This window comes from Lycorma delicatula, chromosome 13 (genome assembly GCF_047948215.1).
Source record: "Lycorma delicatula isolate Av1 chromosome 13, ASM4794821v1, whole genome shotgun sequence".
NCBI lineage: Eukaryota > Metazoa > Arthropoda > Insecta > Hemiptera > Fulgoridae > Lycorma > Lycorma delicatula.
In genome coordinates, this window is record NC_134467.1 from 49,347,576 (window position 1) to 49,369,164 (window position 21,589).

At 30.3% G+C, this 21,589-nt stretch overlaps 1 protein-coding gene across 1 annotated transcript in view; it reads right to left on the reverse strand.

Annotated features, from left to right (window-relative positions):
• Positions 1–19,822, reverse strand: part of LOC142333687 (high affinity cationic amino acid transporter 1-like) — a 70,654-nt gene extending 50,832 nt beyond the window's left edge. The window contains exon 1 of the mRNA XM_075381112.1: positions 19,665–19,822. The gene's annotated coding sequence lies outside the window, so the exon portion shown is untranslated. The remainder of the gene's footprint in view (positions 1–19,664) is intronic.
• Positions 19,823–21,589: the final 1,767 nt, after the last annotated feature.

Below are 21,589 nucleotides of genomic sequence, written 5' to 3' on the forward strand. Positions count from 1 at the left end.
CACGCCTAACAAAATAGCTATAACTTTCAAATCACCGCATACGTGCCGGCTATGTTTTTTATAATTTATTTTTTCAAGAATGTTTTTTCACATCGTACGTCTCTTTCAAATTAATACCGTAAGCGATCGGTGTCGAAGGATATTTGTTACCGTTGTGTAGTTTAGCTTTTAAACTATACTTGAACGAATCTATGAAAAGGCGCCAGTCCTCAGGTTTATGAACTTGTCCTAACTGCAACATAAGTTTATCAATATTTGTGCGATAAACCAAATTATTTTAATCGATAAAGTACTGAGAAAGTTCTTTTTGTCGGCTTCGAAACCCAGAAATTTTTGTATATTTTTTAAGTAAATTCCAACCTTGCAGTCTCGAAGCTAACACTTCAGCTTGATTTTTTTATAAATTTAATACCCTAACCTAGTCATTTAAGATAAGATGCGGCTTACTGGAAAATTCAAAATCAAAATCATTGTTGTCTTCTTCAATACTGTCTGATTATTCATCGCTGCTTTCGAAACATACACTCACCGGTGACTCAAGAACTGAAATAATTTCACTGTGAGGTACAGGCCTGATTGCAGATTGCAATGAAGGATATTTTACGGTACGTTTAGATTTTTTAGAAGTTCCAGACGCACTTGAAAATAAGTGAAAATCGGTTACACGATATACATCATTTACGCAATTTCGAGGCATTATGATAACTGTACTGTTAACAAACTTCAGCAATAAGACTGAACAAAATTAATTCATTCCTAAATCCAGTGCTTTATACAAACAACACAGCTGTGTTTTCAGTTATATGTTTTGATCTGCACAGACATGATTAATCTTGTATAATATGATTTAATTCTTTGTCTAGTATTGTTTATTTATATCTTACAATGCTAACATACGTTGAAAAATGAAAATCCTTTAATTAAAATTTAAACGTTTTTCAAAAACGGTAGATGATAGAAAGATTCTGAATTCATATTCATTTTCAGTATTAAAAAAACAGATTAAAATCATATATCGCATGTTAGGAAACACAAATTGTGTTTATCAGTGTAATACGTAGCTCCGGATGTCACACTGATATTCAGAGTATTTTCTTATGAAAATTCAAATTCATCGTTAAATAACATAATACATATTACCACATCCTTTTTTTCCTGTTTAACCTCCGATAACTACCGTTCAGATAATACTTCAGAGGATGATATGTGTGAGTGTAAATGAAGTGTAGTCTTGTACAGTCTCAGTTCGACCGTTCCTGAGATGTGCGGTTAATTGAAACCCGATCACCAAAGAACTCGAAGGCGAGAGTTCCAACGTTCAAATCCTAGTAAAGGCGATTGCTTTTATACGGATTTAAATACTAGATCGTGGATGCCGGGGTTCTTTGGCGTCGGGTTTCAATTAACCACGCACCTCAGGAACGGTCGATCTGAGACTACAAGACTACACTCGTACATTTCCTCATTCGTCCTTTGAAGTAATAACCGACGGTGATTCCCGGAGAAAAACCTCACTGACGAACAACGGTATCCACCGTCTAGTATTCAAATCCGTATAAAAGTAACCGCCTTTACTAGGATTTGAACCTCCACTTCCAAATCGGCTGAGAAGTTCACTGCTAGACCGACCTGGTGGGTTTAAGAGCAGACCGTCTAGTGTTGGCGTGACCTGGCTAACAATCAAATTCAACACAGATAGCGATAAAGCAGATAACCGTACTAAATGAACAAACAGACAAGATAGAGCAGGAGATACCCTTCCAGAAAACAGAATTCATGACAAATATCAAATCATCCCCCAAAAAAATAATAACGGCACGCTGGAAAATTAACTAAACTGAAAAATTCATATACCTAAAGGAGAAAATCGAAGTTAACATCTCCAAAAAGTAAGCCGTTAGATCAAGAATCGATAAAATGGAACTATCCTATCGATTAAATGAAAACCTACAGAAAGAAATCGATATCGATGAACGCTAAATCAAGATTCTACGCTACAGTTGTTACGTCTGGAAGCTCTATATGAAACTTAAGTCTGACATTTAACAAAAAATGTTTAACGGATAAACTATAAAAAAATGAACAAAGAAAAGTTCAGAAGGGTCCCCTACGGCCCTTTAAAGATGAGAGGACTACAGAAGAAGACAAAATAATGAAAATTGAGAAAATACGGATGTAATTAGAAAAAGAAGGATTGCCTTTTTCAATCGCCTACAAAGAATGAACTCTAACACGCTTTAAATACTTTTACTCTTTACACGCTTTAAAAATCTAAAACAAAATTGGATGTGAGAAACCGAAAGAGTCACGGAAAAACTGAAAATAACACAAGAAGAAATAAAAGAATATTCATCGAAATGATAAAGGAAATGGGAAGTAAAAGAAACTGAAAAAGTGAATTAGTAGAAATAACATAGTCCATAGTGGCTAAAACAAAAAAAAGGTCGTGAAATGTAAAGAAAGGAGGGTAATAATACAACAAATATATTAACCGGGAAGCATCACACACCTCAACGCAACAAAAAACAGTCTGCTACATAAGAAGGGCTTTTGTTCAAAAAAGAAGTCAACCGTATCAATTGTACCGTATAAATGAAGACTAGAAAGAGTAAAAAATTACAGATATTTACGGATTATAATGACCGAAGACTAGAAGAATCCGACGGAAATAAAAGGAAGGATAGCGACGGCAAAAGAAGAGGAAATGACTATGTAGTAAAAGTCCTGGATTTTTCAAGTTAAGGAAGAGGTTAGACGGATGCGAGGTATGGAAATACGAAGCACGGACGATAAGGAAGAAGGATATTGACTGGATTGAGGCTTTTGAGATGCGGATACGGAGAAGGATGGAAAAAGTAAGACGGACGGATAAAATGAGGAACGAGGAAGTAACGAACACGATTTAAGATGCAACACCATTTACAAGAGAAGCACACTAAAGAAAAGGAGACCGGTCAGGACATGCGGTTAGAGAGAGTGGAATCTCGACTGTATCATTTTTTTTTTTTGTCTTCAGTCATTTGACTGGTTTGATGCAGCTCTCCAAGATTCTCTATCTAGTGCTAGTCGTTTCATTTCAGTATACCCTCTACATCCTACATCTCTAACAATTTGTTTTACAAATTGTAAAGGTTCTTCCTGTCCTTTCTACCTGTTCCTGAATTTGTTCTACAAATTCCCTTCTACCTGTCCTTGCAATATTAAAGCGACTATTCCAGGATGCCTTAGTATGTGGCCTATAAGTCTGTCTCTTCTTTTAACTATATTTTTCCAAATGCTTCTTTCTTCATCTATTTGCCGCAATACCTCTTCATTTGTCACTTTATCCACCCATCTGATTTTTAACATTCTCCTCCTATAGCGCCGCATTTCAAAAGCTTCTAATCTTTTCTTCTCAGATACTCTGATCGTCCAAGTTTCACTTCCATATAAAGCGACGCTCCAAACATATACTTTCAAAAATCTTTTCCTGACATTTAAATTAATTTTTGATGTAAACAAATTATATTTCTTACTGAAGGCTCGTTTAGCTTGTGCTATTCGGCATTTTATGTCGCTCCTGCTTCGTCCATCTTTAGTAATTCTACTTCCCAAATAACAAAATTCTTCTACCTCCATAATCTTTTCTCCTCCTATTTTCACATTCAGCGGTCCATCTTTGTTATTTCTACTACATTTCATTACTTTTGTTTTGTTCTTGTTTATTTTCACGCGATAGTTCTTGCGTAGGACTTCATCCATGCCGTTCATTGTTTCTTCTAAATCCTTTTTACTCTCGGCTAGAATTACAATATCATCAGCAAATCGTAGCATCTTTATCTTTTCACCTTGTACTGTTACTCCGAATCGAAATTGTTCTTTAACATCATTAACTGCTAGTTCCATGTAAAGATTAAAAAAGTAACGGAGATACGGAACATCCTTGTCGGACTCCCTTTCTTATTAGGGCTTCTTTCTTATGTTCTTCAATTGTTATTGTTGCTGTTTGGTTCCTGTACATGTTAGCAATTGTTCTTCTATCTCTGTACTGAACCCTAATTTTTTTAAAATGCTGAACATTTTATTCCAGTCTACGTTATGGAATGCCTTTTCTAGGTCTATAAACGCCAAGTATGTCGGTTTGTTTTTCTTTAATCTTCCTTCTACTATTAATCTGAGGCCTAAAATTGCTTCCTTCTTCTCTTTACCTCTCCTGAAAGCAAATGGTCTTCTAACACTTCTTCCACTCTCCTCTCAATTCTTCTGTATAGAATTCTAGTTAAGATTTTTGATGCGTGACTAGTTAAACTAATTGTTCTGTATTATTCACATTTATCTGCCCCTGCTTTCTTTGGTATCATGACTATAACACGTTTTTTGAAGTCTGACGGAAATTCCCGTTTTTCATAAATATTACACACCAGTTTGTATAATCTATCGATCGCTTCCTCACCTGCACTGCGCAGTAATTCTACAGTTATTCCGTCTATTCCAGGAGCCTTTCTGCCTTTTAATGCTCTCTTAAAATCAGATCTCAGTATTGTTTCTCCCATTTCATCCTCATGACTGACCGCATCATAAGGGTCAGTAAAAGGGGAACGTAAGCGAGGAAGAAGAAGGATGAAGTGAATATCGGAAACTACATAGGAACAAACAAAACAAGAAGGATCGGGATAGAAACGGAAGGAAACGGCGGAAGCGTAATGAACCTGCCGCCAGGAAGAAAACCAGGTGACGATGAAGTTACTATTAATAAGAAGAAGATATTAATATTTTTTCATTTAAGAATTCAGCGTTTTAGGGAATTTAAAAATTAAGGAAGAGATAATTTTTCAATCGACAGTAACACTTTCTCTTTAACGACCGCATAGATTTAATAACCGGAAAATTTTACAAAAATTAGTTACTATAAAAGCGATTTATAACATCTTTCAGTTTTAACAAGAAACAAGACGAGGAAACCGATCAGAAATACGTACAAAGCATTTTTTTAATCGACAGATAACTCTACTTCTATAAATATTTTATCAACGTTATATAAAATTACGATAACACGGTTCATTTCAGTTTTGGGACGATTTCATTTCTTTTTTTTTAAATAAAAATTATTACATAACAGATTATTAATATCTGCATTATCTCATACAATTATAATCTCGTATAACAAAGTTTTAACTTTACAAGAAAATTTCAAATCGCTATTTTAGCTGTCAAATTACAAACTACAAACGTAATATAAATGGTAGCGACTTAAGTCGCTACCGAAACAAAAAAAATTGCAAAGCAATTTTATTATACACCGTCCGCAACTTATGTCAAGCAAAATAATATGCAGCTGATATTCAACCCTATAAGCAGGTACTCATACTCATGTGTGTATGAAAATGTTAAAAATTCATTTGTTTATTGCTTGCACAGTTTCCATTTTTTTAGCCGTCATCCTTTCAAAATTAAAATTTATTAAAATATTTTAATTTTTAATTTCACATTTTAAAAATAATTTAGCGCATTAATACATAACTTCTCTTTGTAAACAGCAAGACTTTTACGAACACCAGAAAGAGTTTTATACAGCCGATAAAGAATTACTGAAATTGTTTTTAAAATGTTAATCGCTTCTTAATTGTTTTTCTTTCCTTTACCGAGTATCCTGGAAAACGGATCGTAAACCAACGTTCTATCCCTCTATCCACCCTCTTCCATCAGAATGCTTTTACTCATATATCCTCTAACTTTATCCGGCCGCATTTTCTTTAATTTTCATATCGGTCTCCTTCCGTTTACCTCCAAGTCTTGCGTAAGTCTCCGTAGTCTTTACGTTTCATCGGCGCATATTCTGTACTATTTACGCGATAAAATTTCTCGCACCGTTTTATTCTTCTTAGTATCTTCTCTCCGCCTGGCGCGTTATTTAAACCCTTTTACTCCAAGTAGACCTTCATCTTATATTTTCACAAGATTTGTTCGATAATTAAAGACGAATGACTGCGGCAAAATAATTATTTATTCAATTATAATGAAAATAAAGCGACTTTTCGATATAACCCCCGACTACATTTAGGTACTTGTCCCATCTTTCTGCGAGTTTTCTTATTCCGGTAATAAAGAATTGTTCATCTCAGTGTCTGACGGCTCAGAAAGCAATATTTAATGGGAAAGTATAAATTCAGAGAGAGAGAGAGAGAGAGAGAGAGTGAGTGAGTGAGAGTGACACATACGTGCAAATATATATGTACATACAACTGGGATCTGAAAACAAGAAAAGGTATGAAAACTAAAATGGACTTTTTCTTAATTTTTGAGAACGTTAAAAATATCCCCATTTACGTGTTTGAAATAACCATTATTTCCCCTATATGGCAACAAACTTAATTTTTTCTATTTGAAATCGGGATTTTATAACATTTTCAGAACGACACATACTTCTATAACATTTTCAATTAAACACAACCGTTCACAAGATACATCTCATCTTCGCTTGTACTTACTGGCAATATGTAACATCGTAAACAAATATTTCAAAAAGTGAAACCCGCCTAACATTTTTCACGGATGATCGTGAATTTATTTTCATAAATTTTAATTGTGTCATATTAAATGATTTATTAATATTAAATTGATATGTTCTAATTTTCCTAAATCGCAACAAATCCTTATTTGCCAAATACTATTTATTTTTATTTAGTATTTATTTTCTTTATTTTTGTCCGGTATACTATAATATAATATATGTTTTTATAAATTATAATAATTTTATCGATCTCATTAGATTAACAATTTATTTTCATAAATTGAAAAAAAAAGTATTTTATCGATGCATTTTTTTCCCTTTACTCAGATCTACTAGAATAACACAATTAGTACAGAAAGTAGGCTCCCCTTTTAAAGGGTTATAAAACTGTTAAGACAAAAGATTAATCAAAATAACAAAATATCACAAAAATACGACTCCATTGAAACAACAAAAGAGTAAAGTTACAACAACCTGATCTTACATTCAACTTATACGATATAAATTGTCGATAGGAACGACTGTAAATGATGCGTATCTCCTGAACGATTACATTTAGAGGTAAATGTCCAAGAAAAGGCGTCTTAAAATTACACGGCGCCTACAAAAATGTTATAAAATGAGAAATTTGTAGCGACAAAAATGAAGTTGAGTGCCGTATTGGCAAAACGGTAAAGATTTTTGACAAGACAGTAATTTTTTTAATCTCTGAGACCACCGTTAGGTACTGCTACGGAGAATCAGATGAAACGGCAATTTTGTACAGCGTGAAAACGCCATGCCCGACCGGGTTTTGAATCCAGGACCTACAAGGCTACGAAGCTATCGCTCACGGTACAGAGGCCAACTAGAGGGTAATTTAGCGCACCCAAAAGTGGAGAAAAAATTTCTTAGTTAAAGTTCTTCACCGCAACTCTGGTTTACCAGATCCCGACGGTGGCACACTTAAAATTAACACTGTATACAAATTTTTCACCCGCAGTAGTACTAGGAATGGATTTTTTGACACTAAAAGACGAATTATTTTTTTTTTGATTCTAAAAAAAATTGAAAAATATTAACTTAAAAATCAAAAAATTTTCTTTTAAATATTTCAAAATAATTTTAACTCATTAAATGTAAATGAATATTGAAAACTCGCTAATCATATAACGCAAATAATCGAGAATTTTATGATGTTGCGGTAAACAATAACCACAATTTCCAAGTTTTCAACAAATTTACGCCGACTGTCCTAAAATACATCATAACAACAATAAAGAACCGTTTTATATCGTATCAAATCATTTAAAAATATTTTACACGTCTTATATCGGTAAACATTAAACATACATTCTCAAACTTTTCCAGAAACAAAGTCTCAACTTATTTTAATTTTCAGTATTCTGAACAATATTACGTGAAAAATATATGAAACAGATAAAATACATGCCACAATGCTAAGAAGTTAAAATGAATATTAAACAATGCCGTGGGTCTAAAACAGTCTTTTAGACTGTTTTAGACAGTCAAATGACAGTCTTCAGTCATTTGACTGACTGGTTTGATGCAGCTCTCCAAGATTCCCTGTCTAGTGCTAGTCGTTTCATTTCAGTATACCCTCTACATCCTACATCCCTAACAATTTGTATTACATATTCCAAACGTGGCCTGCCTACACAATTTTTCCCTTCTACCTGTCCTTCCAATATCAAAGCGACTATTCCAGGATGCCTTAGTATGTGGCCTATAAGTCTGTCTCTTCTTTTAACTATATTTTTCCAAACGCTTCTTTCTTCATCTATTTGCCGCAATACCTATTCATTTGTCACTTTATCCACCCGTCTGATTTTTAACATTCTCCTATAGCACCGCATTTCAAAAGCTTCTAATCTTTTCTTCTCAGATACTCCGATCGTCCAAGTTTCACTTCCATATAAAGCGACGCTCTAAACATACACTTTCAAAAATCTTTTCCTGATATTTAAATTAATTTTTGATGTAAACAAATTATATTTCTTACTCAAGGCTCGTTTAGCTTGTGCTATTCGGCATTTTATATCGCTCCTGCTTCGTCCATCTTTAGTAATTCTACTTGCCAAATAACAAAATTCTTCTACCTCCATAATCTTTTCTCCTCCTATTTTCACATTCAGGGGTCCATCTTTGTTATTTCTACTACATTTCATTACTTTCGTTTTGTTCTTGTTTATTTTCACGCGATAGTTCTTGCGTAGCATTTCATGTATGCCGTTCATTGTTTCTTGTAAATCCTTTTTACTCTCGGCTAGAATTACAATATCATCAGCAAATCGTAGCATCTTTATCTTTTCACCTTGCACTGTTACTCTGAATCTAAATTGTTCTTTAACATCATTAACTGGTAGTTCCATGTAAAGATTATGCCTAACATGTAATCGGTTGTACATCCTACATCCCTAACAACTTGCTAAAACAGTCATAGTTTAAAAATATATATATTTAAATTCAATGTGAGCATACACTGATAATAATCTATTCGTGTTAGTATTTTTTTAAATTAAGTGAAGAGATTTATTTGGCAATTTTTTTATCCGCTTTCTAGTATTTCTAAATACAAACTTGTAATTTATTACCGTCCTGGCTTCATAATAATATTGTATTATGTATTATATAAGAGAAAACCTCTCTTATACTGTTAAATAGCAGTTGATTTTTGGAAATCTTTACGTTTCATGATCCCTCCTAACTAATAGATAAAATTTTAGCATCAAAAAATGCCAGGATATACGTAAGAACATAGAAACGTATGTTAACCGGTTTTTTGCTCGACATCTGCGGACTACATGTACAAATGCAGACAAAATTCGGCATGATAATTTCTGTATATGAAACGTTAACGCTACTCAATTTTATTCACAACCGGTCAAGGGAGTAGGGAGAAATGACTGCCGTGGGTTCCGCATCTCAAAGATTTTTCTCAAGAGTAAAATTTTCTTTTACAATAATACTACTTTAAAGTTCCGCCTGCTTTTTCCTCCTAAGTAGTAATCTGTCAAGATCAGTCTGTCTACTCGCTAAACAGGTGGATTTCAAAGGTTCTTTTTCATTTTATTCACAAAGTTTCTTTGCCGGTCACATTGCCGGTTTTACTTAACATATTCTTACGCTAAATACAGTCTTAACTCGATTTATAATCAAACGTTTTATAATAAAAATTTACTTCACGACATTTGTGACCGTATTCTGCGATCAGTACTGCTGTTACATCGGTATAAAAAATTTAAAGCTATTTTTAATCTCAAAATTTAAAGAATTCAAAATCTTTAACTTTTTTTTCTAATTCAGCTATATATTCTTTTTTCTTTAATTAATATTATTTCTAATACGCTTATTAACGGGTTAAAAAAATTCTCAATTTTCATCACCAAGGGAAAAAGAAAATAATACGAATTTTAAGTTTAAATACAAGTAACCGTTATAACATTATTTCGGATGGATTTAAATAAATTTTACAATATCTTAAGAACCGTAACAAATAATTAAATTTTACCGATTCAAAAATCGAAGAATTTTTTTATCGACTTTTTCATTTGAAAAGATTAAATACTTAAATAAATAAACAAAAAATTATTAAATTTTTAACTGTTAATTTTTTTTTTACTTTAAATTTCCATTTTAAAGGAAGTTTTATGAAAATAAGACAACATAACAAGCAGAATCAAAAAAAAACGTTGACGGGCATTTTTAAAGTAATAATAAACAAAATTAAGAGTGACATAATCTAAAGAAAATATTTAAGCGTATCATCTCTAATTACGTACGGATTTATTTACGATAAAAAAGATCGATAAAAAAATGATAAATAAATTCAAATAGTCATGTGAGTTTTGCCTAACAAATGAGATATTCTTTGTAATGAGTTTCCTCAGAAACAAAAAGTCCATATACAAATCTCAGTATGTAATTTTTCGCTTTCTATAACTCTTCGTCCGTCTGAACGTGAATGTTTTTATTTAACTTACGCTTGTATATAAAAATGATAGAATATAATATATTTTACTTGTCCGTAAATTTTATATATATATAGAATTTATAAAGATCTTCATTCTTTCACCGTTAAAAAGAATGTGTAGCAAAATAATAATAGGAACTAACCGGTGTTTCGAAAAGGACGCAACCCCTTTGTTTGACGACGTGAATTTATTATAAAAATATTAATTTTAATAAAATCCTTACACAACATTATTCAAATTACCTTTATTTGACAATAGATGTTCAAAATGATTTACTGCGATCCGGATGCAGGTTCGTATACGTTTCATAAGCAAACGGTTTTCGTAACGTCTGAAATCTTACTTACAATGTCAGCCTTAGATTCGTCAGATGTATGAGGATTGTTTTTAAAAACTCTTCTATTAAACACTCCCAAAGGGATATTGGGGGCAACAACCCTTTTGATATCAAACGACGGCCAAAAGATTCCCGTAACATGTCCATCATATTTCATTAGAAGTACGATGCGTTGCGTTATATTGCTGGAACCCGCATTCTCGTTCGAGTTAATCTAATACGGCGTCTTTCATTCGTTCATAAGATTTATACGCGCGATAAGACTCGATAATTAACTCGCGTCGTCCTTGGAAAACGACATAGTTAACACGATAGACAGGAATTTATACTAGTATAGCGATAGCGCATAAGAAGTAGATTTCGACTACTACAAGCCGCTAACCTCAAGTACAGCGGCTAACTGACATAGGGAAAAATAAAATTTACCTGCGCGTGACTTCTACCTTCTTAATCTTAGGATCGCGTCATTTTTGAAAACCCCGCATGCGTTTACGTATTTATACAGTATTGTTTTCTTAATAACAACATTGTCGGTGATTTAGAACGACATGATATTTAGTAAAACGAGATCACCTGCTTTCATAGCAACTGATTTAACGCGATTAATTAAATCGGATTACGAGTGACGGGCAACGACAGCGACAAAGGGATTTTAAACTTCATAAACAGATAAGACAAATGTAGTAAATGTAATGTAGATATAATTTTCAGATAGATTAAAGTGCATTATATCTATCTATACGAGTATAAAATTGAATAATAAAATGTTCTTTTTTTTTATCTTTTTAAAGGTGTACTTAAAATACTAGAACGATTTTTAAATAAAATTAGTTAAAAGTAATAAAAATATATAAATAAACTTAAAATGCATACCGTTATATCAGAAGTAATAATAAAATTCATTTAAAAACGTCACACAATAATTCACAAACATCAGCAACGCATAAACATTAAAGGAACAAATCGGAGAATGAACGGCCACAAAGTTAAAACGAATCGTTATAAGTTTACAACAAAACGACTTGTACTTTAAAAATGGCACTCAAATTTTTAATATTTTAAAAACCGAATGCGATAGGGCTCTCTATAATTAATTTATACCTAAATGAATCGCATAATTACATTACAGGATACACACGGTTTGAAATGCACCACCAAAATTTGAAAATGACAACCTCTATACCACAAATTTCAGAATATAAACCAAGATATTAAAATCAATTATTTTTAAAAAGGGATCGATTTATAATTAGAAATTTTTTCTAGAATAGTGTACCAAAATAAAAATAATAAAAAAATACTGTAAAAATTATACTTTCAACAGTAAAATTTTAAAAAAATATATATATATTAACAATTAGTAATATATTTTTATAAAACAGTTTTTATTATTATTTATAATTAAAAACTATTTTCATTGTCTTTATTAAAAATCAGACAAAGACGATTATTTTTTTTCTATTTTCAATAAGCTCAGAGAATTAATGCAAAATATTTAAACAGCTTATTAATTTTGCTATTTGATGTTACTTTCCCACAGTAAGTTTGCTCAAAATAATAATAGAAGACTTGCATCTAGACTAACAAGGTGCAATGAATCGATCTTATAATCATTCAAATCAGTTTAACATAAACATTTGGCGTTGGGCTATTTATCTATTTGTATTTTTTCCCTAAAACCAACAAATTTTAACACAAAAGATAAATAATAAAAATTAAAAAACACAACTGCCAAAAAAAAAATTTGTTCTTTAATATAGGATAATTAAAGAGCATGTAGGTGACAACTTTGTAAATAAATTTATTTAAACATATATATGCGAATTTATATAGCCTATAACACGTCCAGTAACGTAAGGATTCCACACGAGAACATATATCCAAATCGTTTCGGCTGTTGAGCTGCTACTGTGAAATAAACATACATGCATACACCCTAAATACATTACATACCTCACTGGGCGGTCATGTACCGGTTGATGGTGACGATAGTCTAACCGCGCACGAGGTGCTCGCATCACCTCACTTACAGTCCCGGTGATAAGCCCATTAAACAGAATTTTTTTAAATCTATTTAATATTATTTTATTTTATTTAACGTAAATAGCGACCATAATTTGGTGATAATGAAATGTAGATTGGGGTTTAAAAACCTGAAGACAAGGTGTCAGATGAATCGGTGGAATTTAGAGAAGCTTGAGGAAAGGAGGTAAAGAAGATTTTTGAGGAGGACATCGCAAGAGGTCTGAGTAAAAAGGATAAGGTAGAAAATGTAGTAGAAGAATGGGAGAATGTTAAAAAGGAAATTCTTAAATCAGCAGAAGCAAACTTAGGCGGAATAAAGAGAACCGGTAGAAAACCTTGGGTTTCAGACGATATATTGCAGCTGATGGATGAACGTAGAAAATATAAGAATGCTAGGGATGAAGAAAGTAAAAGGAACTATCGGCAATTAAGTAATGCTATAAACAGGAAGTGCAAACTGGCGAAAGAAGAGTGGATTAAAGAAAAGTGTTCAGAAGTGGAAAGAGAAATGAACATTGGTAAAATAGACGGAGCATACAGGAAAGTTAAGGAAAATTTTGGGGTACATAAATTAAAATCTAATAATGTGTTAAACAAAGATGGTACACCGATATATAATACAAAATATATTAAAATATAATATGTAAAGTCGATAGATGGGTGGAATATATTGAAGAATTATACGGAGGAAATAAATTAGAAAATGGTGTTATAGGGGAAGAAAAGGAAGTTGAGGAGGATGAAATGGGAGAAACAATACTGAGATCTGAATTTAAGAGAGCATTAAAAGATTTAAATGGCAGAAAGGCTCCTGGAATAGACGGAATACCTGTAGAATTACTGCGCAGTGCAGGTGAGGAAGCGAATGATAGATTATACAAACTGGTGTGTAATATTTATGAAAAACGGGAATTTCCGTCAGACTTCAAAAAACGTGTTATAGTCATGATACCAAAGAAAGCAGGGGCAGATAAATGTGAATAATACAGAACAATTAGTTTAACTAGTCACGCATCAAAAATCTTAACTAGAATTCTATACAGAAGAATTGAGAGGAGAGTGGAAGAAGTGTTAGGAGAAGACCGATTTGGTTTCAGGAAAAGTATAGGGACATGGGAAGCAATTTTAGGCCTCAGATTAATAGTAGAAGGAAGATTAAAGAAAAACAAACCGACATACTTGGCGTTTATAGACCTAGAAAAGGCATTCCATAACGTAGACTGGAATAAAATGTTCAGCATTTTAAAAAAATTAGGGTTCAGTACAGAGATAGAAGAACAATTGCTAACATGTACAGGAACCAAACAGCAACAGTAACAATTGAAGAACATAAAAAAGAAGCCGTAATTAGAAAGGGAGTCCGACAAGGATGTTCCCTATCTCCATTACTTTTTTAATCTTTACATGGAACTAGCAGTTAATGATGTTAAAGAACAATTTCGATTCGGAGTAACAGTACAAGGTGAAAAGATAAAGATGCTACGATTTGCTGATGATATTGTAATTCTAGCCGAGAGTAAAAAGGATTTAGAAGAAACAATGAACGGCATGGATGAAGTCCTACGCAAGAACTATCGCGTGAAAATAAACAAGAACAAAACAAAAGTAATGAAATGTAGTAGAAATAACAAAGATGGACCGCTAAATGTGAAAATAGGAGGAGAAAAGATTATGGAGGAAGAAGAATTTTGTTATTTGGGAAGTAGAATTACTAAAGATGGACGAAGCAGGAGCGATATAAAATGCCGAATAGCACAAGCTAAACGAGCCTTCAGTAAGAAATATAATTTGTTTACATCAAAAATTAATTTAAATGTCAGGAAAAGATTTTTGAAAGTATATGTTTGGAGCGTCGCTTTATATGGAAGTGAAACTTGGACGATCAGAGTATCTGAGAAGAAAAGATTAGAAGCTTTTGAAATGCGGTGCTATAGGAGGAGAATGTTAAAAATCAGATGGGTGGATAAAGTGACAAATGAAGAGGTATTGCGGCAAATAGATGAAGAAAGAAGCGTTTGGAAAAATATAGTTAAAAGAAGAGACAGACTTATAGGCCACATACTAAGGCATCCTGGAATAGTCGCTTTAATATTGCAAGGACAGGTAGAAGGAAAAAATTGTGTAGGCAGGCCACGTTTGGAATATGTAAAACAAATTGTTAGGGATGTAGGATGTAGAGGGTATACTGAAATGAAACGACTAGCACTAGATAGGGAATCTTGGAGAGCTGCATCAAACCAGTCAAATGACTGAAGACAAAAAAAAACGTAAATTTAATCTATTATTTTTGGAATATTATTATTCGTTCGATCGATTCTAATTAATTAGGTCAAACACGGCTCATACAACAATAGAGGATCACATTTTACAGTTCATCAATTCAATTCATTAAAGTATGAGCTTCAGCTGGTCTCCACTACTATTTATACATATTTATATGGGCTATGAAACTCCTGGTAACGTAAGGATTCCAACATGGCATCATACACCTAAATCTATTCAGCTGTTTGGCTGTTATGGTGAAACAAATACATACATATAAACTAAATGCATTCGGCAGTTGTGTAATAAATATAGACTATTTCATGCATATCACTTTAAAATATAGTACACCACCCGTAAAAACAAAACATAATATACTAACTGAAAAATTAAACTAAAATTTAACATTTTACTTTGATAAAATTAACGGACAATAAACTCAGAAATGGTAATGCGTGCAATTATATTAAAGTCCGCCGACGGTATTTTTAATTAACTTAAATAAATAATTAATATTCTTACTTATAAAAGCAATACAATAATTGAAACTCAACTTATAAAGCAGATCTCTCATCGGTCATCCGAAATTATTATCAAACTGATATTTGTCTTACACGGTGGGTCAATTTATAAATCGTGATCTTCAATACCTTGGCATCACCGATAACACAAACTGTATAAAGGAATTTTTGACTACAGAATTCACTGTTCGTTTTTAAATCGTGAAAACTGTTGTATTAATAGTTTATAAAGATATCCCTATAATAGAATTTACATACAAAAAAGAGGTTAAATTTTTTTCTCTTTGGCAGATAATAATTAATTAAACAAAATGCTAATTATGAAATAAATAAAAATATCCTAATGTTTTAAATAGCCTAAAACATATTATAATTATGAAATTGTAAACAACGCTACAAATTAGAAAAAATGGTAAAAAAAGATAGTTAGAATAATATTCTACAATAATTAATTCAACCTTCAAATGATGTATGGTTTTCCACAGTATTTTCAATCGATGAGTTTTACCTATTTTAATGTTTACCTTGATGGTATTTAGGAGATATATTGGTAAATTTAATTGATTTTTTGCACAGATAAAAATGTACCTCTGCTGAATTCAGTCTCTAACTATTTTGTCAATTTTAACTCTTAATTTATAACAAAGTTTGTGTCTCTAAAATTTGCATTAGCATTTTTTTTTCACGTTGGTGATGACATCTTATTGACAAAAGCACTTATTAACCCGCAAATAAGAATTCTGCTCATCATTACTATTCATCTCATTATAAGCTTAATAATCTGTTTTCTACCTTCAACTGGAATAGCTTCAAAACATTTAATTCATTTGTATCGGCATTTATTATCAAATTCATGAGATGATAATTTAGTTTTTTTACTAACATTTATGGCGGAGCTCTGCTAGTTAAAATGAGTATTTATATTGTTTCTTTCATTCTCATTACTATTCAATTTATAGATAATATAAAATAAAAATTACTTATTAAAAATAATGCCTAAAAAGAAACTGAATAACAGTAAAAATAGCACTGTTCACAATATTAACATATAAACTATGAACTAAATTGTTATAAGAGGCTGTCTGTAGACAAAAACCGTACATGAATTGTATTACGATCTTCATGAAAATAGGAAGAATATTCAGAGTACAGAGAATGATCTGTGGACTTAGCTCCTCCTTTGGATGTTCAGTGAACTAATCCCCTTGTTTGGCTGTGTGAGGTTTCGCAATCTGTCTGTTTATTTCCAACTGAATTTTTTTTTCATTACAATAAATGAATAGAATGATATTTAAGATTCTCACGATGCAATAAAACAAAAATCAGGAAAAATGGACTAATTCTTTTTCGCCCTTTACCCTTCAGATTTGATATTATAAGTCCATATTAGTTATTTAAAATATAAATCCGTGAAATAATGTTATACTAAAGATATTAAATAGGCTCTATAAAATAAATCCTAAAGCGTTACTGAAAATTATTTGTGCTAATATTTAGGCACACAATGAACAAAGATGCGGCAAATTGGGGGTTTTTAAAAGTTTTTTTTTTAAATAAATATTATTTAAAGATTCATTGACAGAGTAATATTGTTCTGTAAAAGAAAATCTTTTTATTGTACTTTAAATAAATTGACACAGATTTTTTTTAAAATGATTTAGAAATTTATTAAAAATTGCAATAGAAGAATAATTAGACCCTTTCTGAAAAGACAAAGTACTTTATTGAGTTACACGTTACATAATTATAAAATTATCAGTTTTGAATAAATAAAGGTGATATTTTCATAGATTAGATTGTGGATATTTATTTTATCTTCAATTTTTTGACTGGTTTGATGCACTACCTTGTTTGTTTCTATTCTATGGCAATATTGTATCTCAACATATTTCTTATATCGCATATTTAATTGTCTAATTCGTACATTCTATTTATTTTATTAACAATAATCCTAAAAAACAGAAAATACAGCGATAAACGCGCAAATAAATTTATACATTAAACTTTTATTTCATATGTAAAAAAAAATATCAAGATAAAAAAATATTTATATAATTTTCTATGTTTGATTTACATTTCTTTTAGAACTGATATTTTTAGAAAACATGATTTATTAACAGGTTTTATTTTATGATGCTACCCTAATCAAGGTTTTACTACAATTTCCATTGATCTATCCAGACAAATAACTGGAGAAGTTTTTTTTTTATCAATGGAAATATGTTATCCATGTTTTCTTGATGTTATCTAAATAATGTATTATTATATACAGATCAGAATAAAAGATTTATTTATTTTCACTCAGAATCAATCTATTCCCAAAAACACCACTCCCTAATGCAATTGAAAATTAACATTGTTATTAAAAAAAAAAACATGTTAACTAATTTTTTATAACATGTTATAATATATAAAAAAATTAGATTTTTTTACAGTCATTGAAAATTTAATTTACCAGACTGGATTGATTTGAATTTACCAAAAATTCAAATAATCAAAGTTTGAACTGAAGGATGTATAAGTTATAATAAAATAAATAATGATTCAATACTGTCATAACTGCAACCCTCAGTACAGAATTAATCAAGTCACTAAACACTGTATGGTTAAATTAAAATGATTCATTCACATTAAAATTGGACATGATATATGTCATACCGAAATGATTTAATCTTTTGATTAAATCAAAATATTAAATCATTAAAGATTTACATATATGTAAATTATTTCGGTACTGGACAGCAAAATTTCAAAGCTGAAACAATTTTGAATAATATGAACAATTATTCAAAGAATTTGTTTTAATGTAGTTTTAGAATTTAATACCAGCTGAAGATGCAGGATACTGCAAAGATAAATTATTGGAAATTAATACGGTAAATTTAACTTATCTAATTACTATACTTTGGTGGTTTATATTTCATGTAATATTAAATTTTATTGAAATGGTGGTTAATATGTTAATGAATTATTTGAGTTTTCAAGAGAAAAATATATATATATGTATAAAATCGGAAAAACCACCATTGTTCATGAAAAGATTTACTGAACACTATAATAATTACAAAAAAAGGAGAATTAAATGTTCATATATTGCAGAACACCTAATAAAAAATAAACATATTACTGATATAAAAGATAATTTAAAAATGTTTGAGTCAAATAATAATAACAAGGAAACTGATATACAGGAAAAATATTATATTAATAAATATAAACTTATTAATAACAAAATTGAATTTGATAGAAAATTGATAGATTTCATGGACCTGACATAAAAATTTAATTATTTGATAAAATATATGGTATCGTACAATGGTGATATAGGATATATATGCAACTTTTTTTATTTTTTGACTATATACAATTTTAAAAATAATATTTTTAATTATGTTTATCATAAAGTCTGTTGACGATGGAACTTATAATCTGAAAGTACTTCAAGCAAATATGCTGATCTTACATTTTATTAAGTAACCGTATCTGGTTGTATAAAAATTCTTTTATTATATAATAAAAGATAATGTAATATCAAACTCGTCTGTAATCTAACATATTATACAAACCCGTAGGGACATATTTATTCAGCTTAACGAAAACAAAAACTATTATAAAAATTAACTTTCAACATAACCCCATACTTGAAATTATTTAAAAATAATAAAAAAATAAAATAAAATAAATAACATTTTTTTTAAAAACAAACGTAATAAATACTTGACATCACTTAAATTTCTTTCTGAAATAAAATAAAATAAATAAGTTTTTTATTATATAAATAATAAGTCTTTCAAAAAATACCGCTCATAAAAATATTCCCGTATTCCGTAAAAATACAATAAAAATATTAATAACATATTTATTCGAAATAAAATGTTTATAAAATTTAAAAAGCATTTAGCAGTAGCTAACTTAGAATGTACAAGCACATGCAGTTATGTAACTATTAAAACTAGCCAGGTAATATACGAAGTTAGCAAACTGTATAAATAATCTTGAAGCATTAAACATGAGATAACTATACTTAGATAAAAATTAAAATAAAATTTACTTACAATGATAAAAGAACGATTGAATAAATATTTCAAAAAACTTTTAAACTCAATAAATACATGGATACATGAACAAACCTCGCGGTTAAATACAACCTGCGATAAAACATTTATCACAAGCAGACTACATTGTGCACATAGGTGAGACCATACAAAGAGGTTGTTTTAGAATGTTAGGAATGAAACAAGTATGTTTTCGTTATGATAAACGTAAACGTAATATGTACGTAATAAATACTTTAGACGTTGTTAAATAAAAACTAAGAACTAAAAACATTAAAATATATGCTATTTTAAATCACCTTGGAAAAATCTTTTTTTTTAACCTTTTATAAAATAATAAATTCAATACGATTCATTTTCCAATTATTTTTAAAGAGCGTTTGTAAGAGTCGTGTAATTACCACTTCATAATTGATTTTAATATTTATGACTCTATAACAACAGTTGTTATATTTATATTCTGCTGCCGTTCATAGCGCATTATTTAGCATGCATCATGATAATTAGATGATCATGTATTATGCATTTGTTAAATAAAGCAAAAAAAAAGAAGAAAACCATTATACCGGTAAAGTAAGTTAGATATAGCATACTAATGGAACAATTTATGTTATGGATTAATTATATCAATGCATTTTTAGAATTTTTCTTTATTTTATTAAAATAATACAGTATGTTAATCAGGCTGCAGAGTATTTTTTATTTATTTTTTTTTTTGTTAGTATCCGTCATCAACGGTGGTAGGCGACGTGACTTTGATCAGAATTTACTACTGAAAGCGGCATTGCCATTCTTGGCGTCTCAGTTCAAGCTTATAAGGTAAACTAAGAAGTAAGTAGTTTCTCATTGCCCTTCACCGAGCGAAATATACTGCTGCATATCAACATAAAACTAAATAAATGATAACAAACCTTTGTCTTCAAATTGTGTATTTAAACCGTGTAATTTTTCATTTAAAAATCATCCAGTTAAGTTATCATAAAAAAATTAACAAAAAGTCTCTCACTCCTGCTACGGCTTCACCCTCGACAGATTACTATTTAAGAGGAATGAGTAAAACATTAAAATATCTAAGTATGCAAGTAAAAACCTGTGTAAAAAATTATTCTACTTTTTGGGAAAATTCTGAGATATGAAACCCATGGTGATCATATCTCCTCATCCCACTGACTGATTGTTACCAAAATTAAATGATATAATGACCCATGCTCAGAACTCATCGAACAAAATTTCATAAAAGATATCATGCACTGATGAAAAAAAAATTATTATCCCTTGCTCATAAATGCAATCCTGCAAATAAATAACCAAAGTAGCATAAAAAAGTCAAACCAGTGAAAGTCAAGTGAAGTCACTGAATTGAGTCCATAAATGACCAAAAAAAAGAAAAAAAGATTTTGTGCCCCCACCCCTTAATGTAGTCTTCAATAAGACCACTAATCCCTTAATGGAGTTATCAAACACCATTATAGAATATCTTGTCTACCTAAGGCGAATTAAATTATATGAAAATGTTGACCTATTCTCTGAGTAAAATTTTGAAGATTAAATGACATCTATGCCCGTTGTACAGAAAAGATCAAGGCAAATTTCTTCTAAATTGGTCAATCAATTTGCATATATATATGCTTTATATATTATTACTTTATATATATATATATATATATATATATATATATATATATATAATATATTTATATATTATATTTATATATTATATTTATATTTATATATTTATATTTATATATTATATATATATATATAATATATATATATATACTTTATATATATATATATATATATATATATATATATATATATATAAAGTAAAGAACAGGCCAACATAATCCTACATACAATTTTTGTTTGGAATTTTTCAGTGCGAAAATTCAGGTTAGTCTAGTGGTTAAACTCATCATCGCAAA